Source organism: Bactrocera dorsalis, chromosome 3 (genome assembly GCF_023373825.1).
Source record: "Bactrocera dorsalis isolate Fly_Bdor chromosome 3, ASM2337382v1, whole genome shotgun sequence".
Taxonomy (NCBI): Eukaryota; Metazoa; Arthropoda; class Insecta; order Diptera; family Tephritidae; genus Bactrocera; species Bactrocera dorsalis.
In genome coordinates, this window is record NC_064305.1 from 44607315 (window position 1) to 44633476 (window position 26162).

At 34.0% G+C, this 26162-nt stretch overlaps 1 protein-coding gene and 1 pseudogene across 2 annotated transcripts in view; one reads left to right on the forward strand and one right to left on the reverse strand.

The window, feature by feature from the left end:
* Positions 1–26162, reverse strand: part of LOC115066313 (lissencephaly-1 homolog) — a 174429-nt gene that overhangs the window by 78528 nt on the left and 69739 nt on the right. The window lies entirely within an intron of this gene.
* Positions 10962–11091, forward strand: LOC125778000 (small nucleolar RNA U3; annotated as a pseudogene).

Here is a 26162-nt window from a genome sequence, read left to right on the forward strand (position 1 = left end):
CGTCTGCAAATGTGGCGATTGTGCAGTTTGGCGGCGTAGGCATATCGCTGGTAAATAGAATGTATAGAAGGGGTCCCAAGACACTTCCTTGGGGTACACCCGTTTTTATTGGCTGTAACGTAGTATACGATTGTCCCTGTTTGATTCGGAAGTAGCGGTTGCTCAGGTAGGAGGCAAGTAGCTCAGTTAGTTGCTGTGGAAAAAGACGTCTTAATTTATAAAGTAAGCCCTGATGCCATACTCTATCGAACGCCTGCGATACATCAAGAAAAACAGCTGTGCAATTTTCTTTTTTTTCCATCGCATTTTCTATTACATCTGTTACTCGATGAACTTGATCGATTGTGGAATGTTGCGATCTAAATCCAAATTGATGAGTTGGTATAAGGCCATTCTCTTCAATTATGTTCTGAAGTCTTCCTACAATTACGGCTTCAAGTATTTTGGACAAAATAGGCAACAGTGAGATTGGACGATATGACGAGGCCTCTTGGGCGCTTTTTCCGGGCTTTTGTACCATAATGATTTCAGATACCTTCCATGACAATGGGACGTATCTGAGATCTAAGCAAGCGTTTAATATCGATGTAAGTTTTTCTAATGCTTTTCGCGTTAGATTTTTTATTACATCAGCAGTCAACAAGTCGAAGCCGGGAGCTTTTTTTTGGCTTAAATCTAGTTTTAATGATATTTTCCACTTCTTTAATTGATGCTCGTTGGATTTCTCCTACGTATTGTGATCGTACCAGCTGCGGTAAAGTTCCATGGGTCACAGAGGGACTAAAAGTTTTCGTTAGTTTCTCTGAAAAAACTTCCGCTTTTTCTTCGTCAGTTTTGGCCCAGGATCCGTTTGGCTTTCTGAGGGGTGTATTAGACAATATTGGTTTTCTTGCATTTTTTACTGCTTTCCAAAGGGAATAATCGGAACTTTTATTTGGCGTTAATTTCTCAATATAATTAGAAATATTTTGATTCACGAGTAGCTTTATTTTGGTACTGAGAACCTTGGTTAAATTGTTCAATTCTGTTTTGTATTGAGGAAAACGCGTTATTTGCCATTTTTTACGTAATTTTCTCTTTTTCTTTATGAGATCTAAAATGTCTGATGGATATTTAGTATAAACACTTTTTTGTTTCGGAACAGGAGTACTTTTCCATGCTGATTAGTCTAATTAATCGCTTAAAGAGCTCGTGACGCGTTTTAATTATATTTAAAAAAATGGAAACTAAAGGAAAAGAAATTAGTCTGTCGGAAAGAAAAATTATCATTAAGTTGTGGAAAGATGGTGAAAGTTTCAGAAAAATTGGGCAAACTATTGGAAGAACGTATTCCTCGGTCCAGCGTGTAGTAAACAATTTCAAAAAAACCGGAATTTTAACGTCAAAACCGCGATCTGGCCATCCAAAAATATTATCAGTCCGGGAAGAACGCAAAATAATAAATATGGTGAAAGTTAACCCTCGAATTTCGTCAACAAATATTATTGAAAACGTAAATATAACCTTTAAGAAAACAATTTGTGCCGAAACTGCTAGAAAAGTTTTACGAAAAGCTGGATATCATGGCAGAGTCGCTCGAAAAAAACCATATATTTCACTTGTAAACAGACGAAAGCGCATTTAATTTGCTCATAATCATATAAATAAGTCTCCGGAATTCTGGAATCAAGTAATATTTTCGGATGAAAGTAAATTTTGTATTTTTGGCATAAAAGGTCGACAAATTGTGTGGCGTAAATCAGGAACTGCCCTTGAAAAACAAAATCTTGTTGGTACAGTGAAACACGGTGGTGGTGGAATTATGGTGTGGGGCTGCATGGCGGCTGGTGGTGTGGGTCAACTTGAATTTATTGAATCCACAATGAATAAATGGGGTTATTTGATCACTCTAAAAAATAATTTGAAAAAAAGCGCAGAAAATCTTGGATTATCTTCGACGTTTTGGTTCCAGCAAGATAATGACCCGAAACATACTGCTGAAATTGTTAGACTTTGGCTCTTATATAATGCCCCTAGACAGCTTAAAACGCCCCCTCAATCACCTGACCTCAATCCTATTGAGCATCTATGGGATCTGTTAGAAAAAAGAATTCGTCAGCATACGATAACAAGTAAAGAGGCTTTACGAAGTGTTATGCAGGCAGAATGGTCCCGGATTACAGCTGAGGAAACAGATAAGTTGGTAAAATCAATGCCAAATCGATTGCGTGAGGTTTTAAAACAACGTGGCTATCCAACAAAATATTGAACTTAATTTTTTTTTATCATTCTTAATGCTTTTGTAACTAGTTTTAAAGCTGAACGCAGACTTTATGGTGCCTATCAGAGATCTGCAACGGATACACAATTTCCGTGCACACTCGAACACTTACCCGAAACCGGCTTGTATTGCTTTCTTTGAACGAGCAGAAAGATTGCTTGTTAGCGACTGTGCGCAGACGAACGTGTTGATCACAACACTCGAGTGTCGTTCATACGTGTTTGTTTGGGTTCGGGTGTTTTGCGGATCAATATATTCGAGTGTCCGAGTTTAGGCTCGAGTGTGCAAAGCATTTTTTGTTTATGTGTAATCGTCAGAACAGTTGATTAATTTGCTTTGTGAGTGTTAAGAATGTTATATGATACGTATTACATGATATTTATTGAAAATAATGGCCGAAAAAAGAAGATTTTATTGGTTGCAAAATTGCGAATGGCAGTTACAGCTTGTCTGGTCTTATGTTATGGTTATGCAAATATATTTTTAATTTTAAAATGCGTCATTCCTTTGATACATGCATACATATAGTTTAAATGCTGTATTTCAATAATATTGACTGTTAAAGTGTATACAACATTAATAATTTCTCATATTTTTGCTCAGAAAAATTTGATACATTTCTTCTACACCCGTGTTCTGTCCGAGTATCCGTGGCAATAGTTGAACACATTTCGGGTTAGCTGCGGGTGTCGAGTGTGGACACTCGCTTGTGATCGTTTTGAAGAGAGTATGATCAAACAGACTCGAACACTCAGAAAGCAGCTGCCGGGTGTGCCACTCGATCGAACCCATTGCTGCCGAGTGTGGTGCTCGCTCGTGCTCGATTTTTAATGAGGGTGATCGAACAGGTTCGAACATACCCAATGCAGCTCTCTGGTGCCTATATTTACTTGTTGTTACACTAAAATCCCGTTATCTCAAAAATTAAAATAGGAATACACATTTTAGTTTTTGTATTTTGAACTGAAGAATATAAAGAAGAAATACATGTAAAAAATTTAAACAGAATTACTTATTAATATTGTGTTTTTACTTCTCTTAAAAAAAATGTGGCCGGTGAACGCAGACTTTATGGGCTATGTGTATATAGTATGCGAAATATCACCAAAACGTTTTTAAACGAAAAAAACTAATTAATTTCATTTAGTTATTGCTCATGAAATGGTGAAATTTTTTCAATTAAGAAATTTTTCAATTTTTATAAAATGTTTGTATCGAGGTCACTGATTTGATTTGAAATTAATCCTGACGTGATGGAGCAAAACGGACTTCAGATTCGGTTTCAGCGGCCCAAAATATATATAGTACACCATGTTTGGCCAAAGGAACCTTTCATCGATTTTTTTTCTGGACCTGTGTAATTATTAAAATTGAAAATAGTTTTGATTTATGTATATTACGAAAAATGTTGCAACCAAACTTATGTACTATACTGTACTGCGCTGTGCAGATTTATAAGCAAATTTCATTTAAATTAGAAAAAAATGTTGGTATTTGGACATCCTTGTAGTCGCAAAGCTTTGTTTCACAGAAGTTAACGCGACGCTGTTTTTCGAAAAAATTCAGTGATTTTCAAGCACCAATTCCTTTATTGATCATAAGTTAATGATCGCCATGAACGTGGTTCACCGTCAACGGGTTCTCGACCCTCTTTGAATAATTTGTACCAATAAAGAAAACAATTGCTCGCCACAAACAATTGTCACCGAAGGTCTTTTCCAACATTCTGAACGTTTCGGCAGAGATTTGATTCCGCACACAAAATTTAAAGCAACTTTCTTGTTACGTGTGAAATTATTCACACACCGTATACTCTCATTTTTATGATGTGTGAAATTATTTTACAAAGCAGTTGCTTTAAATTATACTCCAGAAAGACAATCATATACTAAACACTAGTGATTATTTTGATGTGACATTTGGCATAGATGTCACTCACAGTCATACTAACGTAGAAAAAATATTTTTCGTCAAACGGGTTTTCGCGCAAAGTTTAAATTAAATTAAAAAAATTACACTCACTTAAATTGACAGTTTGATGTGGGTCTTTGTGTGGTGGAATCATCGGTAGGTATTTCCTTCAATATGGTGACGCCGTTACTGTCCATTGAGAGCGGTATAGATCGATAATAACTAAACTTTGTGTTTAGAAGAAGTTGATCTTGACAACATCTGGTTTCAACAAAACAGGGCCACACGCCACGTGCAACAACCAAATATTTCGAGAAAAGTTTGGCCACCAAGAAGTTGTTATTTAACTTTATTGGACTACTTCTTGTGAGATTATTTGAAGTCATTGGTCTTTAGCAATAAACTAGTCTCTCTTCTTGCATTAGAAGTCAATATTGAATGTAATATTCATGACACATGACTTGATTTGGTGGAAAAAGTACTCGAAAATTAAGTTCATCTAATTCGTGTCTGCAAAAAAAGTTGAGGAGGCCATTTGAATGATGTTATTTTCAGAACTTAATTGGATCAACTGTATTTTACAATAATTAAAAAAATTTGAATTTCCTTAACAATTAGTGTGCTTGTTATTGTAGAGAAGTCATATCACTCTTATTAAAAACCCCTGTTTTAAGGTAGGGTGAGTTAGACCAAAACCAACCTCATTTCTATTAAGCACCACACCACTAAGATAATTTTAAAACTTTTGCGACTTTATTAGAATATTAGACGTTTTCGTCAACCTAAACAATTCAAAGTCAGATGGAAAGTCGGAAATCAAGATGTATTGGGAGCATAGAAATGGAAATGCTGATCATATTAATTATTGACATTGTTCAAGTTAATGAGTTATTCGGCGATTTTTACTTGTCACACGATATATTGTCATAGTACTCAAAAACACAAGCGTATACTAAACACTGATCGTTTTCATGTCACCTTTAGCACAGATGTCTCAGACAGTTATACCAACCTAAAGCTTAGTACGCAGCTCTCAAGAAACGTAAAAACTTCATATAAAAAAACGCTTAAGAAACGATCCAAAAAAGAAAGCTAGTACTAATTTTTAATACTTTTTTTCAATAAAATGTGAATATGGCAAACCTGGTTTTGCGAAGAAACATCAAATCAACAATTGTTTCTTGCAGGAAATTCGAAGTAATCGTCAAATTCATTCTAAATTAGTTGAAATCATTATTATAAAGTATGTTCCATTTTGAAATGTTGTATAAAACCAACCAATCATCAACAACATTCCTTAAATCTCAATGAAAATATTTGTGTTACCATACACATACATATATACATACATACGCACAAAGTTTGTTTACTTTGTTTATTCTCTCTTGCTCTTCTAATGTGGATCATTCACAATGCGTAACCAGCTGTCAAAATTACTTCAGAAATAATGTATTTTTGTTCTTGAGCAATTACTTGAGAGCTGCGTACCAACCTTAAAACAAAACACTTCAACGAATGGGTTTTCGCGCGAAATTTAAATTAAAAAGTCTTTACTGTATCAGCACATTTTATGACATGCATGTCCAAAGATATTTGAACATGGAGCGTGTCAATGGTCAAATTACGCCCATCCACGAACTCCATGTGTCTCTTTCTCTTTCCGGTATATGTACGAACCAAGACGCAATCAATGCATGTACATATCAAAAAAAGGATATGATTAATAAAATTGAGAGAACGTATTGTTCTAATAACGGTGCATCTTTGTGTCCAAAATGAGTAAAATCGGATGAAAACATCCCCAGCCTAGCATATAACTAATATCATATTTTTGTAAAATCCGATTGACTTTACTCATATATTAGTGATGGTACCTTAATTAAAGTCAGAAAGCATATTTTTCTGTTAAAATATTTAGTAATGACAAAATAGATAAAAATTGGGTCAACACTGATAGAGGTAGTGGTAGGTATACCTAAAATAAGATTTTAAAACATCCAGTTGGCATATATCATATATATTAGTCCACCGTGGATTTGTTCCTCTTGGACAAACCGTCAAACGCCAAGTTTTACGTGGAAGTCGGCAAGAAACTCAAACGTAGAGTCTATAGGGTCCGACAAGAAATCACAGCCGATTGGAATTGCACCACGACAACGCACCTAATCAAGGCCGGCATCCCAACGCTTCCCTATCCGCCCTACAGCCCAGATGTGGCCACCCGTACTTTTTTTTGTTTCCTTGCCTGAAAAGGCCGATGAAGGGTGATCCAAGCAACATGCACCTCGGCTCTCAATAGTATTCCGAACAATGCCTTCGTCACACATTCAATGCTTGGAAATTGCGCTGGCAGCGCCGCATCGGTGCAAAAGTAGCCTATATTGAAAGTTTTTAAAGAATTGTAATGATTGGTTCAATATTTTTTTTTTAAATCGACTCAGTCCTGTCACTTTCCGGACAAACCTTGTATAAAGATTTTCCTTATTCTAATAAACACACTGCTGAATATGTCAGTTAGTGTATCATATAAGTTATATATTTATAAAAATGCTTGGAAATATCTTGTTGAATATACCTGGCATTTTCTGCCCCCAATATTGCCTACATATATAGTTAATTCCCACCTATCTTTGAAATGTTAGGTTGCTCAAAACGTATGACATTTTAGTGAAATTAAGAGAACACGCTTTGTTAAAAATTATGTGGTTTAGCGCTGAATAAGGTTAAATACAGCATATTGTTTTTACTTACAATTTCTCCTATATCTTTTATAAATTTATTATTTTCGTAATTATTAATAGTTTTCCTTTCTTCAGTTTTAGTGCGAGGCATTTTTCTAATTTGAGTTGATGCTAACCTTACTCTGTTACTAAACTATTTAAGCTATATCTATATATGTATATAGAAGAAAGTTGTGTTAGTTACACAATTTATAACTCAAGAACGGCTGAACCGATTTGGCTGAAAATTGATGAGGAGGTAGCTTTGAACCAGGGTAAGGACATATGATACTTAATGTCTTTATGTCGAAATTTAATACAACTCATAAATACAAAAATTATATTTCAATTCAATTTTATGCTTGTAGGAATTATTTGAATATATGCGTACAATTTTAAACCTTAATTTAATAAACTAATAAAAGCATTTTCAATTTGACTTTAGTTTTCAGATAAAATAACAGTACTATGTCGCGCCGAGAAACCTGTCCCATTTCAATAAATAATAAAGGTAAATATGTTAATTTTGTTTGTTGTTACAACATAAACATTGCTTGTTTTTCTTCATGTCATTAAGAAATAAATGTCTTATTTGAAATAAAATGAATTTTTTGAAAAAATTAACATACTTTGCATACTATTCATATTTTAAGTTAAAAAAGCATAGTTTTTCGGTGTCCATTCTGAAGTTTTATAAATTATATAACGTAACTAAATGTAATCCGATTACGGCTTAAAGTGAAAGGGCCAAGAAAAAAGGCTCCTCTAAATACAAAAATTAGGACGAAATTGGACTCTAGAGGATTAGAAAAGGATTATCGTAACTTATAAATACAGTGATAACTAGAAACAAATATCCAGTGAATAACATGGTTTGGGGTAGTATTTCCTACTATAATAAAGCAGAATTAAAATTAGCTACAAATGAAGGATGGAATACTGACATAAATATTTCTTGCATCTACAAGCGCGAAAGGATTACTTTTAGGTACAACACCTTCTTTGTCAAAAGATCGAAAAATTCATCAAATTCAAAGAAAAATAAAATTAAATCATACTCATACACTAACGTGGCATTGTGTTTAACCCTCTAACAGGTAAGACCGCCCTGAGTGTGGTGTTTGCCCAACATCACCATGTTCATAATATGATAGCTGATTTCTTCGACATTGTACTTAAAAATAGATGCTGGTGTAGAGCTTCCCAACTTTAAATCCAATTTTTCCACAGGTAGTGGTCGCATTTAATGAAGTCTCTTGTCCGATTCGTAAGAAAGGTGTGGGAGGTAAGACAAACGAACCACTCGTTTGTTTTGGCAATTATTGGGAGAGGGTTTTGACTTCAAACTTAAATTCCTCAACGTTAATGAAGCATAACTAAATGAAAAAAATAAGTTCTACTAAATTCGAACTCTCAAACATCCTTATACCGATTCAATATCTTCCAGAATTTCTGAGCATCTCGCGTTGGTGCCAAGTTACATATGCGTAAATTGTGGAAGCAATACATTCACTGGAATAACAATTTTCAAACAACGTTAATTCTATTCGGAAAAAGTGACGTAAACAAGTAACAGAAATTGTCAAATCAAATATTACAGCTCCACGTTGTTGGCGATGCCAGCAAAAATGTCTTCGGTGCTGTTCCCTATCTTCGATCTCAAACCTTGTCGGGTTAAACTGAGGTAGGATCGTGTCACCGCATAAACTTAAGCGGTTAGGGGTAGTCAGAGGCACAAAAAAATTAGAATATTCAGTATTTTTTTTGCATTAAATCGTGTTATTTTACAAAAGAAGTAATATGGTGTTGACTTGAAGTCACGAAAATTTCAAAAAAAAAAACTTTAATTTAAATTAAGTTATAGGTGTTTGTGTTGACCCAGTTCCAAAAAAAGGTACTTGCGGTGACAACTATAAGTCCTTGGAGATTCATCTAAAATCAATCGGACCAAAAAAAATTAGTTTTATAAATTTATTATGTATTCTAAAAGCTGTATAAATTTCTTTAAAATCTACTGAGCGGTTTTCGAGTTACAGTTGTCACTGGTTCAAAAAACATAGTTTTGAGAAAAACGCGTTTAAAGTGCCCGAGCTCTCTTTGTTATTTGTCGAATAACTCGAAAACCAATTATCGGATCAACGTGAAATTTTCAGAGGTATAATAATATATAATATATAATATAAGGTATTGCACTTAACGAAAATGCAAAACATATAGTATAGAGTATAGAGCGTACACTCGGAGGTACAAACATATATAAATTAAACTTTAAACGCGTTTTTCCCGAAACGACATTTTTCAAAGTTGCTGACATCATAACTCAACAAGAAATTACTCGATATCGACTTCAAATTAAAATTGAGTATTGTTGAATACAGTTACAATGACCTTTGATCTTTTTGATTGGTTGAAAATTGTCAATTTGGCATTAAAACACGAACTTTTTATCATAAAAAAATAAGTTTTTTTTTCAAAATTACGCATTTTTTTTTAATTTTTGTAATTTTTCAAAGATCATAGGTCATTGTATAGAAAATATCTTTAAGTTCAATAAACTTTTTGAATTTTTTTGTCTGAGCTATTCATTCGGTCGGAATCATGTCAGCAGTTGGGGTACTTTTTTTTGTTCCTTTGAAGACAGCACATATCCGTTATTTTCCAACATTTTTGTAATCTTAAAATATAGCTAAAAATATACCTTTCTACTATTACGTTCAAAGAACTTCGAAACATACAATCGAGTACTTTCTTTTAAAAAAATTCACGAAAGTCGCCTAATTTTTCATGCGTTATACTGGTATAGCCTCTTAGGGCCGCTGTTCTGAAAACTTGTCACATCCACTGCATCGCCGACAACATCACAGACTGTTTTCTGTTAAGAAGCTCGAAATTTATTCATTGTAATCATTCCTTATAACGGGAGGCCATCTAACGTTTTAAATTTGAATTATCTATATATTTAGACATTGGAAACGTCAAATACCATTCGGAAAGTGACAGATATTCAGTAAAAAGTCTAAAATTTACGAAATGGGACGCTATTTACTAGAAGAAAACTGACATTGGAAACGTCAAATACCATTCGGAAAGTGACAGATATTCAGTAAAAAGTCTAAAATTTACGAAATGGGACGCTATTTACTAGAAGAAAACTGGGAAATATTGACAGATTAGGCACAAGATCGTTTGACCGAGGATGGTCAATTTTATCGAAAAATCATTTTTTCGGACGATGCTCATTTCCACCTCGATGTTTACGTTAAAAAGCAGAATTGTCGCATTTGGGGCACAGAAAACTCGCACGTAATCGTCGAGAAGCCAATGCACCCAGCACGAATCACTGTATGGTGCGGATTTTGGGATTGAAAAGAAAGACTTGAACAACATTTGGTTCCAGCAGTACGGCGCTACGTGCCATACAGCAAACGCTACACTCAATCTTTTACGCCCTATCTTTAAATTTAAAATTTTATATGGCCCACCACTATATAACAGATATCTGTACATTTATAAGGATGAATCGGGTTGATTTACAGGGAAGGTAAATTTGTGCCCACAATTGTATTTACAAAATATTATAACATATATGTTTAGTTCATTATTTTTTAATGTTTTTAAATTGTTTCTAATACAAAATGTAAATACATGTTATTGAAGTTATACTTCTTATACGACGCCGGAAAAGGTTGCGATAGATTCTGGTTGCGCAACCTTCCATATAAAAGTAACGCAAAGTTGCGCAACCTCGCTCCATCCATATGAATGTAACGCAACCTTGTCTGCGAAGATGTGCGAGCAGCAAGCGAAGCGGTGACAATCGGCGATCGTTTGTTCGTTTCTTTCGGCACAGCTCGGCCGACACAACACAATGTTGCCATGCTTATGCTGTTGTTGTTTTTGTAGAACAATGTTTCAATTTTTGGTTGGTGACATATTCACATGTGTGCGCATATGTATGTTTGTATGCTTGTGCATTATTGAAGTTATAGTTCTTTTTCTTTCGTTTGCCTTTCTGCGAATTCTCAACTATTTTGTGTGACTTTTAATTGAAATACTCTGCGTTGGCCTTTCAGAATCACACAGAATCATTTCTGTGGTTTTTGAAATTGACCCACGAGGACGAGGTATATCGTTTTATCTGGGAGCGCGAGATTTAAGAAAATCGCTCGCTTACAAGGGATAAAACGACTTCTGAGTGGCGATTTTAATGAATAAATTCACAGAATCATTTCTGTGCTTTTGGAAATCAATACTAATAAATATTTTTTTCTTACTAATAGAAAATAAATTTATCACAGCAATATACATAAACATATACATAATATTGCTGTGATAAATTTAATTTCTATTAGTAAGCAAAAAATTAATAATAAATTTATTAAGACTATACTTCTCAGGGCATCACAGCAATGTTATGTATATGTGTATACATATTATGCATATGTATTGCTGTGATAAATTTATTGCGAAAGCAAATGTTCTACAAAGTATGTATATTTCTATACTTAAACAAAATTATTAGAACCATCGTATGTTTCTTGCATTCATAACCAAATCATACTTAAGTCAGCGCAACCTAATTGTCAATGGTGGTGTTGGTGGTAAGCGCTTGGAAGGTCAAGATGCTAACACAGGTTCCAGGTTCGAATCCCGACAGAATAAATTTTTAATTTTTTGCTTTTAACATCGTATACAATAAAAATAAATATTTTTCTTTATTTTAATTTCCATTAGTAAGAAAAATATTTATTTGTATAGTATACGATGTTAAAAGGCATACATCTTCTATCCTATCTTGTGTATCTGCACATGCTCATATGAGTGTATGTATACGCATGTGTGCGCATTGGCTTGCATGTTCATACATTCATATATACTTATATGAACATATATTTGCATACATTGCCGAACAAATAAATCACAAGCATACAAACATACATATGCGTACACATATGAATATGTCACCAACAAAAAATTGATCTTCACAAGTCAATATGGCAGCCAAATTGGCGAAGAACAAAAGAGAGATGATTACGCTGCATATTCTCTTCCGCAACGAAGAGACGGAACTACTTTCTGAGTCAAAATTCATTCATTTAGACTTTGCTTTATTCTTCATTTTATGTGCATAATAAATTTATAAAATGTGAATTTAAGTTTTCTAGTTTTCTTTCATACAAAATGATATGCATTTCTGAATATCACTAAGAAGTATAACTTCATCCGCGCGTAGGGACTCCACGCACCTTTTTTTTAATATCATATTCATAAAGACTTACAACATTCTATATATTAAATATGAAATTTGCAGAAAAAGCATAAAGTACAGGTAAACCTCCTACAACGTGGTGAATAGGTTCCTGAAAAACTCCGCGTTATAGGAAATCGCGTTATAGGAGACTCTAACTCCATACAAAAATCAGAGTTTGGTTCCAAAGGAAAAAAATTTTCAATAAAATATTGGATTTTGTATAGTAAAAATATGTGCTTAATATAATTTTGTATATTTATTTTTTGAGTCATAAAAACATACATATTACGTAATTTAATACCATTCCATTTATTTAAGCAAAAACAAAACAAAATAAAATAAAATTTCAATTCTGCGCAAAATATTCAAGTTAAAAGATTTAATAAATTAAAGCCAAAATAGAACGATAACTCATCTCACTTAGTATGATATGTTTACAACGTTTTGTTCGTACTAGTTCAAAATCTGAGCTTGATCCACTATCTGATTCGGGTATCCTTTCGACGATCGAAAAAATCGTGCATTGAAGTTTGTTTGCTCTTATTTCGCAAATCTTTATAAATTTCTTGATAGCGGACTAAATTGTTTTGAAGATTTCGTTTAAATATTTCTGCTCTGTCACTTAAAGGGTCTTTCTCCAAAATATATTCTTCCAACTGCTTTGTTTATTTAAAATTTTCTCGATATTTTTTAGTGAAAGGTTTTCATTTTCAACATCGGAAAGATGGCCAGAGCTACATACCTCTATCTGATTCTTCATTTGCCATTGTCACTAAACTTGCTTCGTTTATTTCGTCGTCCGCAATTAATTCTTGAATATCAGCCATTGTTATTTTATCAAATCCATCACCTTCTATTGCATGCGCCAATCTCACTATGTTGCTACATATATTCATCTTCAATTGGTGTAGAAACAGTGCTCTGAAAGTCTATTTCTGGTATTAGTGCTTTCCAGCAAGCTTTTAGTGTTGAAGGACGAATTTCTTTAAGTGACGCATCAACAATTTCAACGGAATCAAAGTATGGGAAAAATGCATAGAATTTTATTTGGGCAAGAAAACCTTTTTCAAACTAAAATAGTAAATATTTGAAAAAATTTCCGTAAAAATCGCGTTGTAAGAGTAGCGTTGTAAGAAAAAACCGCGTTGTAGGAGGTTTACCTGTATGTTTAGAGCCTACATTATCATACAAATGTTCTGGCAATAACCCTACTAGATAACAATGCTACAGCCCGCAGATTTAAGAGAAATCAGGTTCAGATTTACTTTTTAGGGATTAAGTTTTGTATATATTGTAGATAAAACCTTAATTCGAATTAGATTAAAATTGTAAATAAATAAGTTAATACCAGCCAAAAAAAAAAAAATAAACAAAACAGCTATATATTGGACCAAATATTTATTTTATGAATTTTTATAGTATTATGTTTTTATATCACTTCGATACAAAGCTATACGATTGAGAGTTTTTATTATTACTTTTTGAGTAACACATGTTCTGCAATTTTTATTGAGATAACTTAACTGTTGGCCGATGTATCCATCATAAAGCCACTTGAAAGTTCGAAAATCTTTATATTAGGTATATGAGCGCTCTAGAAAGTATTGATTCGATTCAACCCATTTTGGATAACAGAATTACTATCATCAGGAAAGAAATCTGTCTGAATTTCAATTTGGTTGGAGTTGAACAATTTTTAGTCATAAGGTGACATACTTTAAGGACATTATTAGTGCAAAATTGTATTCCGTTAAGTTAATTACGTCTTGATTTATATACTAGAAAGTGAAAGAATCACGTGAGGTTAAAAATTTTATTACATGGGCAGTGGGCGTGGCTGTAATCCGATTTCGCCCATTGTCCAATTTTCACACTGGCTAGATCAAAATCCTGTCATACCATCTCGGGTGTAAACTTCCATCTCTCTGGCGTAATTAGTTACTGATTATTGCGGTTTTAGTAGTTTTTAACAGTACCGTTACAAGGGGAGTGAGTGGGATTATTTTCCGATTTAATCCATTTTCGCACTCTCAATAGAAGTTCTTATAATATTTGAGCTTGGTAAATTTGGTAGTTGCAGCTTTAGTGGTTTAGGAGATATGTATGTACATTAATTATTGCACATTGCAAGTTACCGATATTTGTATACTATCGGTAACTAACGCGTATCATTTTAGCTCCATTTAATTTTAGGCGTGCACATTAATTTATTTATGTTTGATGTGGGCTATTTTACAATGTACAGTCACACAATAAAGTCTAAAGTTGGAAAACTCGGATATTGCTTAAGTGCATCCAGAAACTGTACGGAAGTGTTTAAGAGGTAGCGGATTTCATAGTCGTGTACACAGGAAAAAATCGTTTATTAGTGCAATTAATAAACAGAAACGTGTTGATTTTGCTACAAAATATATTGAAGCAGATGAATGTTTTTGGGCCAATATCTTATTTAGCGACGAAAGCAAGTTCAACTTGTTTGGTTGTGGTGAGAAACAAAATATTTGGCGCAAAAACAAAGAAGCGTTATTATCCAAAAATTTGCTTCCTACAGTCAAACACGGAGGCAGTTCCGTAATGGTGTGGGGTTGCATGTCAGCGGCTGGGGTGGGTAATTTAGTGTTTATCGAAAAAACAATGGATCGTACGGTGTATCTGAACTTATTAAAAGATAATCTGAGGCAATCCGCAGATAAAATTGGTCTTGCAGAGGGTTGGTACTTCCAGCAAGATAATGACCCAAAGCATACTGCACGTATTGTTAAAGAATGGCTGCTATATAATGTACCTCATCAACTTCATTCTCCTCCCCAGTCGCCTGATTTGAACCCCATAGAGCATTTATGGGATGAATTAGATCGTCGTATCAGAAAAAGAATGATAAAAAACAAACAGGACCTAAAAAACGCACTACTAGAGGAATGGGATCTTATTTCAACAGACTATACAAAAAAAAATTGTTTTTTCAATGAAAAACCGATTAAGCGCTGTTCTGCAGAGCCGAGGTGGTCCCACTAAATATTGAATTAAATATTATTATTACTCTGTTTTGTTGAAAATACGTTTTGGTTAGGAGTATGTAGACTTTTCTGTGTTTGGAAAACAATAAATATAGAAAAAATATATATATAAATAATAAGCGTTCGTTTGGTATGTATTTTGTTTTTCCATTGTGCATAGATGACTCAGAATTGCAATTTTCGTGGGGGAGTACGTAGAGTTTATTGTGTGACTGTAGGTAGTATTCGATGTCCACACTCCACATTTCCAAAACAATTAAGTTTTAATCTAAAGAAATATATTTAGTTTAAATAAAAGCTCCTTTATCATGTTACAGTATTGCCCGCCACTGTGTATACAGTTTAATTTTTTACGTGTTCTTAAGTTAGCTGTGTCTTATGTTTGTCAGTGCACGGCGCGGAAAGCCCTTCGACGAATTGGTTTAGTCTCAGGTATCAAGCAAACAAAACAGCATTTCACAAGAATGTCAAAGAGCTGTTCTGATTTTGTAACGATGTTAAAGCTTGAAACGCTTCAAGAAGACTGGAACGGCATATGTTGAGATGAAATAATAGTTAATCGGATACAATACTTTGGCACCGACCAGGGAAAACCCTGCAAAAACATCAGGTGAAGAAAACAATGAAGCATAGCGGAGGTAGTTTAATGGTTTGGGACTGCTTCACCTGGTGTCATCATGTCCCAGTAGTAAAAATTTAAGGAATTATGAAACAGAAAAAATACCTAGGTATTTTTAAATAAAATTTGCTTACCCCGAAGACGAGGAGCAAGATGGAGACCCAAAACAAAGCTAAAATCGTGCCAAATTGAAGTCTTAAAGTGGCCTGCATAAAGTCCAGATTTATGAGCTTTTCTTAAAAAAGGTTGACTGTCTATGAAAGAATCTCTAAATATATGGAATATATAGTATACTTTCAGACACGCAAATTTTGATGCAGAAATGCGCAATATTATAGCAACAGAATTGTTGCATTTAATTATGAACATATTAGTATGAAAATGTCAAATATTCTTCTATTAATGCTCCCCACGGAATATCGATAAATCTGTGAGATATCTTAATGAAATATAGAAAGCATCCCTTCCTGGTAATAATGTGTCCAGATGCTAAAAATGGATGATTTGGAGTTGACACTTTGCTTTGTCCTCATATACCCTTTTTTCGCAATATTTTTTTATTTATTGTATCTGCTTGGTAAAGCCTAACAATAATTATTCGAATCTTAAATCTGTTTAAAACCAAAAAAGCTCACGAATGTGATTGACTCTTTTCGTAGAACTTTGCTCTCTAGTAAGCTGGTATATGAGGTATGACAATTAAGTAATGAGACTGATTCCATAAAAACCGTATATTTGAAAATTATTCTACAACTCTGCCATCACCTTCAAAGTAGTCCCCTTGGGCAGGTATACAGCGATTTCAGCGCGTTTTCCATGCTTCGTAACATTTCTGGAACGCTTCGACTGAGATTTCCGCGAGTACGAGCAGTTACGAGTTACAGTTACGAGCGATGTCTGGGCGCAATCTTTCGAGTACTTGGCAATAGTAGACTTGATTCACAGTTTACCCCGGTGGAACGAATTCTTTGTGGACGATTCCACGGCTATCAAAAAAAGGTAAAAATCATCGTTTTTACCTTCGACTTGCTCATGCGAGCTTTTTTCGGGCGGGGGGCGCGCGGAGACAACCATTGTGAGCTTTGGCGTTTGATTTCCGGGTCGTATTGCACTATCACCATCCACTCTTACAATTTTAGCGTACGTTTCCGAAGTTGTTTCGTCCAATCTGGCGCAAAATTTTATCGCGACGCGTTGCTCTTGATTTCGTTTTTCTATTTTCGTGACGAGCACTACAAACACACATCTACTCAACTTGACGCAGCAGATGAACTAAACAAGCTAGAGCGACGGTACATATATCAACGGAGAGGGGAGGTATGTCGGAAAAAGATAAAGGGAATTTCAAGATCACAGGTTTACCACAAGCGCGGCAATAAAATCAGTCTCATTACTTAATTGTCAAACCTCGTATAACTTGTAAACGTGTTAGATTGCAGGAATTTACCACGGCATTGGCCAATGGGTTTGGATGCTCGCGAAGTTTAGAAATATATTTCATTCTGCTGTCCTCTATCTCCTTCTTTACCATAGGAATATCAAGATCTTTTTGAATGTTTTCATTACGCATGTACCATGGTAAACTCGTGATTGTTCTAAGAATTTTAGATTGGAACCTTTGTATTATATCAATGTTGGTTTCACAGGTCGTACCCCATAGTTGAATGACATACATCCAAATCGGTTTTATGACTGCATTGTATAACAGGACTTTGTTGTCTAGGCTAAGTTTAAAATGTTTGTTTAAAAGCCAATTTAAATTTTCTGCTCTTAACTTCACGAAAGTTATTGTACTCACGTGAGCCTTCGATCCAGGTGAATCCCTAGATAAGTTACTTCATTCGCTTGGGGTACTAGGACATTGCTTATTTTAACTGTCCCAAACATTTCAGGTCTTAGCGAGAATGTAACATGGTTGCTTTTTTGCTCATTAATATTCATACGCCAGTTGGGTAGCCATTCTTCGACAAAAGGTAAGTGCTGCTCTAATACTCTTGATGCTCTGATGGGGAATTTGCTACGGCTTACTAGAGCTGTGTCATCCTCGAAAGTGGATGTGAATGCGTTCATAGCTGTTGGAATGTCTGCTGTATGTAATATGTGCAGAGTTGGGCCTATCACGCTACCCTGAGGTCTAATATGAAGTCTGCTACTTTAACTGTAAATTTGTTAGTGTTGGGAACTATCGAGTGATTTCAACTATCGATTGTTAATGACTGAATGATTTTGACTATCGAATGAATTTTTTCGTTCATTCATTTATTTAATCAAATTCAATAACTAAGCAAAGGCGTACTCTTCAAACAACAAAAAAGTACTGGAATTTTATTCATTTTTAATTAAACCAATACAAAGGTTTAATTTAATTCAATATTTTAATAAAACATAAAAATAGTAAAACACAGAAAAGATATTCAATATCATATAAAATAAATATAAATATCAGAAGAACGCAAAAAAATATTAATTATATATTAAAATTGCTATTTAAAAATATTATTTGATCTAGCTTTTCACCTTTAAGTCTATTTCTTCTATCATTTACTATTTGCCCAGCTTTAGAAAAAACCCTTTCGGAAGGAACTGAAGTAGCAGGTATACATAAATATTTTTAGGAAAGCTCGTAGAGTTCTGGAAAAGTTGCCTTTTTGCTGTCCCAATAGTTTAAAGGGTTGTCTAAGATATTGTTCCAAAGAAATATGTGCATTAACACTAGGGGCGTTGTGACAAATAGTTTTTGCTTCCGCTACTTTTTGGTCAAGTAGAGTCCAAAGAGATAATTTACTTTTATCCGCGGGTAATTCTATTACTGGGGCTGTAGCAGTCCTTTGGTTCCGCTGTATGAATGCTGATACCTCTTCTCCCAACCATTTTTGAGCATTACTAGAGTTACTTTCATTTCCAAAGGCAAACTTTTTAAACCGTGGGTCTAAGAAGGTCGATTTGGCACACATCTTGTCAGACTCTAGTTGGCCAAGTCGTCTCGAAATTACTTCCAACAAACTACTTTTCAAGCATTCTCCCTCCGAAGTTTTCATTTGCTGGGATCTTATTGCATATTGCAGTCCTCTGACTATAGGCCCCACTAGTGACATCGTTGGGTAGTTTTGTGCTGAAAGTTCTGTTGTCGTATGCTCTATCGGCTTCAATACAGTGATGGAATAACGTAACCTTTCCCATTCTGATGCATTTAGAAAGTTCGGTGCACTTGGTAAGGAAATTAGTACAGCAGAGAGCGGTTCTTTTATCAAGCATATACGTTCCATCATTATAAGGCCAGAGTTCCATCTAGTAGCAACGTCTTGCTTCATCTTAAGTTCAGCTACTCCCATTTGCTTTTGCATATTTTTAAGTTTTTCTGCTGCTTGAGAGCTATGATGGAAATATGTTACTATAGCTCTGCATTTCGTTATAAGCTCTAAAATCTGAGGAGCAGTCTTTATAGCATCCACAACGCATAAATTTAGGGTGTGAGCGACACATGGGTGGTGGTGTTTTTGCAGTATATCCCTTAGCGCTTTTTTAATATTTGCACCGTTATCACTCACTATCGTCACTATTTTGTTAAAAATTTACCACTCGTCAAAAATGCTTTTTAATTCTGTGAGCCGAACACTTCTTTAGTTGCCAGGACTGCTGAGTTCATTTTGCTTTCCCAAATGAAATGACTAGTTACAGACAAAAAAGACTTCTGGCTGTCAGTAGTCCACATATCTGTTGTTATAGAAATGTGTGAAATATTTTGCAAAATGGCATGAAGCTTTTTCCGTGTCTCGTTATATTTTGAAGGCAACATTGTGTTGGAAAGAAGTTTTCTGTTTGGGATTGAATACAAAGGCTGAAGCTTTTTTATATATTCTCGAAATCCTTCATTTTCAACAATAGAGAGTGGTTGCATATCTCTTGTAACCATTTTAATAAGAGACTCATCTATACTTGTCTTTTCAGTTTCCGAAAGCTCAGATCGCGTGCTTGTAACAAATAATTTTGTTTGCATTGCTTTTCTTTTTAATGGTCCACCACCTGAAACATTTCTACTGGGTATTGTTGAAGAACTTGTAGTTTCTACGTTCACAGGAGGTTCCAAAGAAGCACTACTTATCTCACTTTCAATAGTTTCTACTGTTAAGTTCACATATCTTTGCGTTGAAGAACAGCTTGGCATATCTAAGTCACTTACAGCAGGTGCTCGTTCGATTATCGCCGAAGAAGTCTCCTCCACACTATGTGATGATGGATGACTTCGTCATAGGTGATCGTTCATATTTGATGTGTTACCAGCAAACTTTAAATTTTTTTTAAAAATATTGCAGTTGACGTTATTACCATTATTAGTAAAAAAAAACTCCCACACGGCTGATCTCTTTAATACAGGGCGCATTTTTGTATTATCTAATTATGTATAAAAACATTTTCGCCATTTTCTTTACAAAATACATAAATAAATTTTATATTACCACAGAAAACACTGCAATTAAAAATCTAATACCAATATCTATATAAGTTGCGACCCAATTCAAATGTTTTACTATTGATGCTGCAAATAATACCAACAGTTAAAACGGTTAAGTGAATGTATACATAGCTACAATTTCGAATCGCAATACATAACCAAGTTGCCAACCTGCTTAATTCAAAACCATTGGATTTTATCAAACGGACTAGAAACTGTCATTTAATCTTCCCAAATACCGATGACCATATGAATCTACTTTAGTCATTTTATTAATTTAGCGATGCCTCCTACATTATCGCTTTATAAGTCTATATTTATTATTATTAATACTTTTCACTTAAATCTATTTTAAGCATCTATTATCTTCTACCACTCATACATGCATTCAATTTAATTTCCATTATCACACATAATTCAACATAAATCATTCAACATAATTTTGAAATACACGCAATTTAAGCATTATTCGTACATTTGCTGAATATAATACCATTTACTTGAAATGTAATAAATGAATTCGTACAAAAAATCTTTGCTAGATATCTACTTGCATAAAATCATTCATTCGAAAAATCATTCAATAGCGAAAATATACTAATGAATAAAAAAATAGTAATGAACGAAAAATTAGTAGCGAACAAAATATTCGTTTTGAACGAAATATTGGTATGAACGAAAAAATAATAATGAACGAAAAATTAGTAGCGAACAAAATATTCGTTTTGAACGAAAAATTGGTATGAACGAAAAAATTCGAATGAACGAAAAAATAGTAATGAACGAAAAATTAGTAGCGAACAAAATATTCGTTTTGAACGAAAAATTGGTATGAACGAAAAAATTGGAATGAACGAAAAAATAGTAATGAGTGATTTCTTGAAAACTATCGAATGAATGAAAATTGCTGAACTATCGAATAACTTGATTGTTTTTATTCGAGAGTCCCCAACAATAAAATTTGTTGTTTCTTAAATATGACTCCAAAGTTTTATGCAATTCGTAAGGTAAAACGTTTTTGATTTTCCATAAAAGGTCTTCATGCCGACCTTATCGGACGCCTGAACTACATCTAGAAAAATAGCTGAACAGTACTCTCTGTGCTCGAATGCTTTCCTGATTTCGTTAGAAGTTCTATTTACTTGCTCTACAGTGCCTTGTTTAGTAGGAAAACTGAATTGGTGCGTTGGTATTATATTGTTTTCGTGGAGGAAAGAAATCATCTTTGATACTAACACTTCAAATATTTTTGAAATACAGGGTACGAAACTTATTGGTCTGTAGGAACACGACTGTGTTGTCTTTCCCAGGTTTATCTATCATGATGATCTGCGTCATTTTCCACAAAATTGGATTGTATCCGAAAACAAGAATTCCAATAAAGAGCAAGCAGAGCACTTTTATAGCAATATTTGGTAACTCAATTATCATTATCTGATGCCTTTTTCGGATTTAGCTCTTTCAGAAGTAAAAGTCTTAATAGAAACAAGCGACCCACCTTGCCCAATACCGCTAATTGGGCAAGGTGGGCAACTTAAAGTTGTTCTTTGAGCAATTAGGTTGATTGTTTTTTTAGGGGATTTGCAAAGCATTTTGCCTTTTCCTCATCACTACGTGCCCAATTACCATTGAAATTGTCTTCGAGGCATGTTGGAATCTACTAGTGGTTTAAAAGGCTTTTGGCCTTTTCTAAGGGAGTTTTGCTCACAAGAATTTTAACTCATTTTCAGTGTAGTGTTCTTCCTCACATTTAAGCGCTTTTTAACTTACGTACAGCAGTTTTCAGTTGAAACAGAGTTGAAGCGACTTAACTGCCATTCACGTCTAGCTCGCCTTTTCTCATATACAAGTTTTTCTATTTCGTTATTAGTGATCTTTCTAAAACAACTGGTTTATTGTTCTTTCTGGTGTTGCTAAATACAGCTGCAGTAGTTATTACATCATTAAATTCTCTTCTACTTTCATTAATCAGAAAGAGTCCTGTAGATGTATATTTTGTATCAATATTGATGAGGCTGCTGATATATTTGCTATACTTCAACCAGTTAGTTTTATGAGATGTTAGAGAAACTTTTGGCTTATATATCATGGCCTCTTCGTTTATCTTTATTATTACAGGAGAATAATCAGATGGTAAGCCTGTACATGTATTAGCTGTTATAAACGAACTATCTATATTTTTGACTACACCACAATCTATTAAGTCGGGTATCTGTAATAATAAAATGAGGTGGACAGTATATAGCCGTAAGGTTTAAGTCACAACCCCGATTTTCTAGGGATATTGTCGTAGCTTGTAACTGTACTGTAGCATGAGATTTTAGAGCATAGTGGTTTAACGGATTTCTAACCAACACTACCGTCTCACCATACGCTTTTCCATCCGGATGATTTGTAACAAAGAGTCTAAATCCCGGTACATTGAAATTGTTTTTATTTGTTAGATGAATTTCTGATATAAGCATTTTATCTATATTTTTTTTCATAGAAATCTAATAATCTCTAATTTATGTTGGTTAATACCGTTAGCATTCCATATAGATATTTAGTATGTTCGTTTTTTACTTAATAAATTGTGCAGCATTTGATTTTGTGATTTTATAAAATCTTGGATCATGTTTTGCACGGTAGACATAAATTGTGTCATACACTGATTTAAAATCATAGTTTCAATACCTCCATTTGGAAGATTTTGCGGCAGTTGCATTTAAACAGCGTTGCCTTTCTCTACATTTACATAGCTTCCATGCATAGTATTATTCTAAAAAGTAATACGATTTGAACTTCTATATGAGATTGCTATAATTTAGTTACGGGGTGTTTGTAATATTTGATTACAATGTGCTTGAATTCCGACAGACAATTTCGAATATTAAGCCTTTATATACGAGGCGTGTTCAAAAAGTATCGCGAATTTTGAATTTTCGCGGGTTACGTATATTCGAATTTCAAATTTTTTGTGGCGTTATGTTGGTACTCATGTCTCTCACTTATGCCGACAAGCTCGGCCATTTTGAATGTTCATTTAATTGTTGACAGCTGCTTTGCTTGCACGTGTTTTGGATCGTCTTCGATTTTTACCTATCAAAAAAATTGCACCACGATAACGCCCCTGCTCACACATCTTTGCTTGTGCGCGACTTTTTGGCCAAAAAGAACACACTAATGATACCGCAGCCACCGTATTCCCCAGATCTAGCCCCCTGTGACTTTTTCTTGTTCCCTAAACTGAAGAGGCCCGTGAAAGGACGACGTTACGCTTCTCTTGACGGGATAAAGACGGCATCGAAGGAGGAGCTGAAGAAGATAAAAAAAAAAATATTTTTTGAAGTGCTTCGAAGATTGGAAAAACTGTTGGGACAAGTGTATAATATCTCATGGGGATTACTTTGAAGGGGACAAGATATTCATGAATAAATAAATAATTTTTGAAAAAACACAAAATTCGCGATACTTTTTGTACACACCTCGTACAGAGCAACCACAATTACTACATTTTTTTTTAAATCCTCTTTTTGAAGAGTAGATTTTGAAGTAAGATGTAGATCACCACGCACCACACCACCCACCTCTGTAGGGTGCAATATAAGTATGTTTTCGTGTGTCCATACTCTTGGCAGTTTGTACTGCACCATTTCTCTTATGTGGTTCCTCTACGGTGATTCTGCGATGGAGCAGATATTTTAAATTGTAAATCGGGTATTTTTTATTTTTCTTGAGTTAGTTAGAATTTGGCATCAATTCTATTTTGAACATTGGTTGTGGGACTTTGTTCCTGTTAAAAATATTTGCTACTGATTTAATACCAAAACCACCTTCTTCCAGTGCTTCTTTAATATCGTTAGAGTCTACCGTAGACTCTATACCTTTTATTACAACAAGTAGGCCTTTTGAGATCTTCAGTTGGTAAGAGTAGTAATTCTTGTTATTATTTGACAAGTACTTTACAACATCCATGAAATTTTTTTCAGTGTATGTTTGAATTTGCATCTATGTTACCTTTTTTCAAGGGCACAATATGAAAATTTTTTGTACTTATTAAATTGCTTAACTTATTTTTTAATTTAATTTCATTTACACTATAATTAAAATTAATATTTTATTATATATATTTTTTTTAATAAATCACGAAGTTTAGCCCGTATATCAATAAAATCGGGCGCTTTAGAATAAGCACAGAAAAGCTAATTTGTGTTTTACTCAGTAAACGTAATAAATTAAAAACTATAATTTTAATTAGATAATATAATTTAGTTTACTTTTGATTACTAAAAACATAAAAAAAGCCAAACTGAAAAAAATCCTGAACGAACGAAAAAGACCCATATAGTGGTATGGTTTGCGTGGCCACAAGTGTATTTTACTATTTCGATTAATTTATTTCTATTTCTATAGGGGAAAACATAAGTATAAAAGACGAAATGTCTTAATTATTGAGTTTTTGGAAAAAAATCCAGATATTTAAAGATATTAGATTTACAAAACGTAATGAGTGCAATTTTCTCTTAAAATATTTCTTTAATTCGGACCTCATTAAAAACTTTAATAGGATTGCTTCCAAATGTATAAATTTGCAAGTTTTGACACATTAGTAAACAGCTGATTTGAATATTGGTTTTACGTATGTTCGAAAAGACGAAAAACCAAACAGATTCTGTCACATCATTGAAAATCATAATTGCAATTCTGACAGCTAAGCAATTATGTCTTGGATTCCACAACATCCCAGATTGGTTGGTTACCTTTTGCACAATCTAAATACATGGAGCCACGGATACGTGACAAAGTAATTTTCGTCTTTCCAGTTAACTTTAAACCGTTTTTATGTCAATATTTAAATAGTTTAAGCGGAAATAGTTAAGCGCTAAATAAGAATGAAATAGGTCTTCACATTAGTCTAAACTCTATACTCTTGACCCATTTACAGCCAATGGTCGGTTTTTCGACCAGAAACTTTGAAAAATCGCCGAGTCGAAAATTATCAAGATGTGTCCTGAAGGCAATAATTGTATGCCATCGTGCATCTTTCTAATCTTGACAAAGATTTTCTTTTACTAATTAGCAAGACCCCAATTTTTTTTTTTTTTTAATTCGGAAATAATAGAGAAAATTTTTGAAAAAAATAAGTTTTCCTATATATTGCAGTGTTTGTCGCATATTTCACGCAGAATGTATTTTTCAGCAGATCGGTTGTAGTATAGAATGAGAAGGAATGCGCAAAATTTACTGGTTGATAAATCGACCACCGGCCGAAAACGATACGACAAATATTTCCACTTCACTATTTTTGTGTCCTTACATCTAGGAAGTTAACATAATGCAGGCGAGCTAATAAAACTAATGAGTGTAAATGTTTATTGTTGTTGCTATTATTATTTAAGAGAAAGAGAGAATTTAATGTAAGGAATGATTAAAGGAAAGACCAATTAGCAAGTATGGAAATTATCGAATGAGAAAAAGAGATATGAGAGGATAAGTAAGACAGGTAAAGAAAGAATGAAGAGAGAAGTGTATGTTGTTGGTAGTGGGAGTACTACAGGGTAGGCCATTTAAAGTTGACCCATTTGTTTCTAAAAAAAAAAGAACAAAAGAAAACAATGTTTTTTGTTCATTTCAAAAATAATTTATTTTGGTCCAAGGGGATTTGTTTCAGCTAATATTTAAAAATTAGATCGCGTAAATGGGCACCTTTAGCTTTGACAGCTAAATGCACTCTTTTTTCGACATTTTCCATGACTTTGGTCAATGTTTCGGATGATATGGCGGCTGTTTCACGTCGAATGTTGGCTTTCAGTTGAGCTAAGGTCTTTGGCTTATTAGCGTATACCTTGGATTTCAAATAACCCCACAAATAAAAGTCTGGTGGCGTCAAATCTGGTGATCTCGGTGGCCAGTCAACATCACCATTTTTCGATATCAATCGTTTTCAGC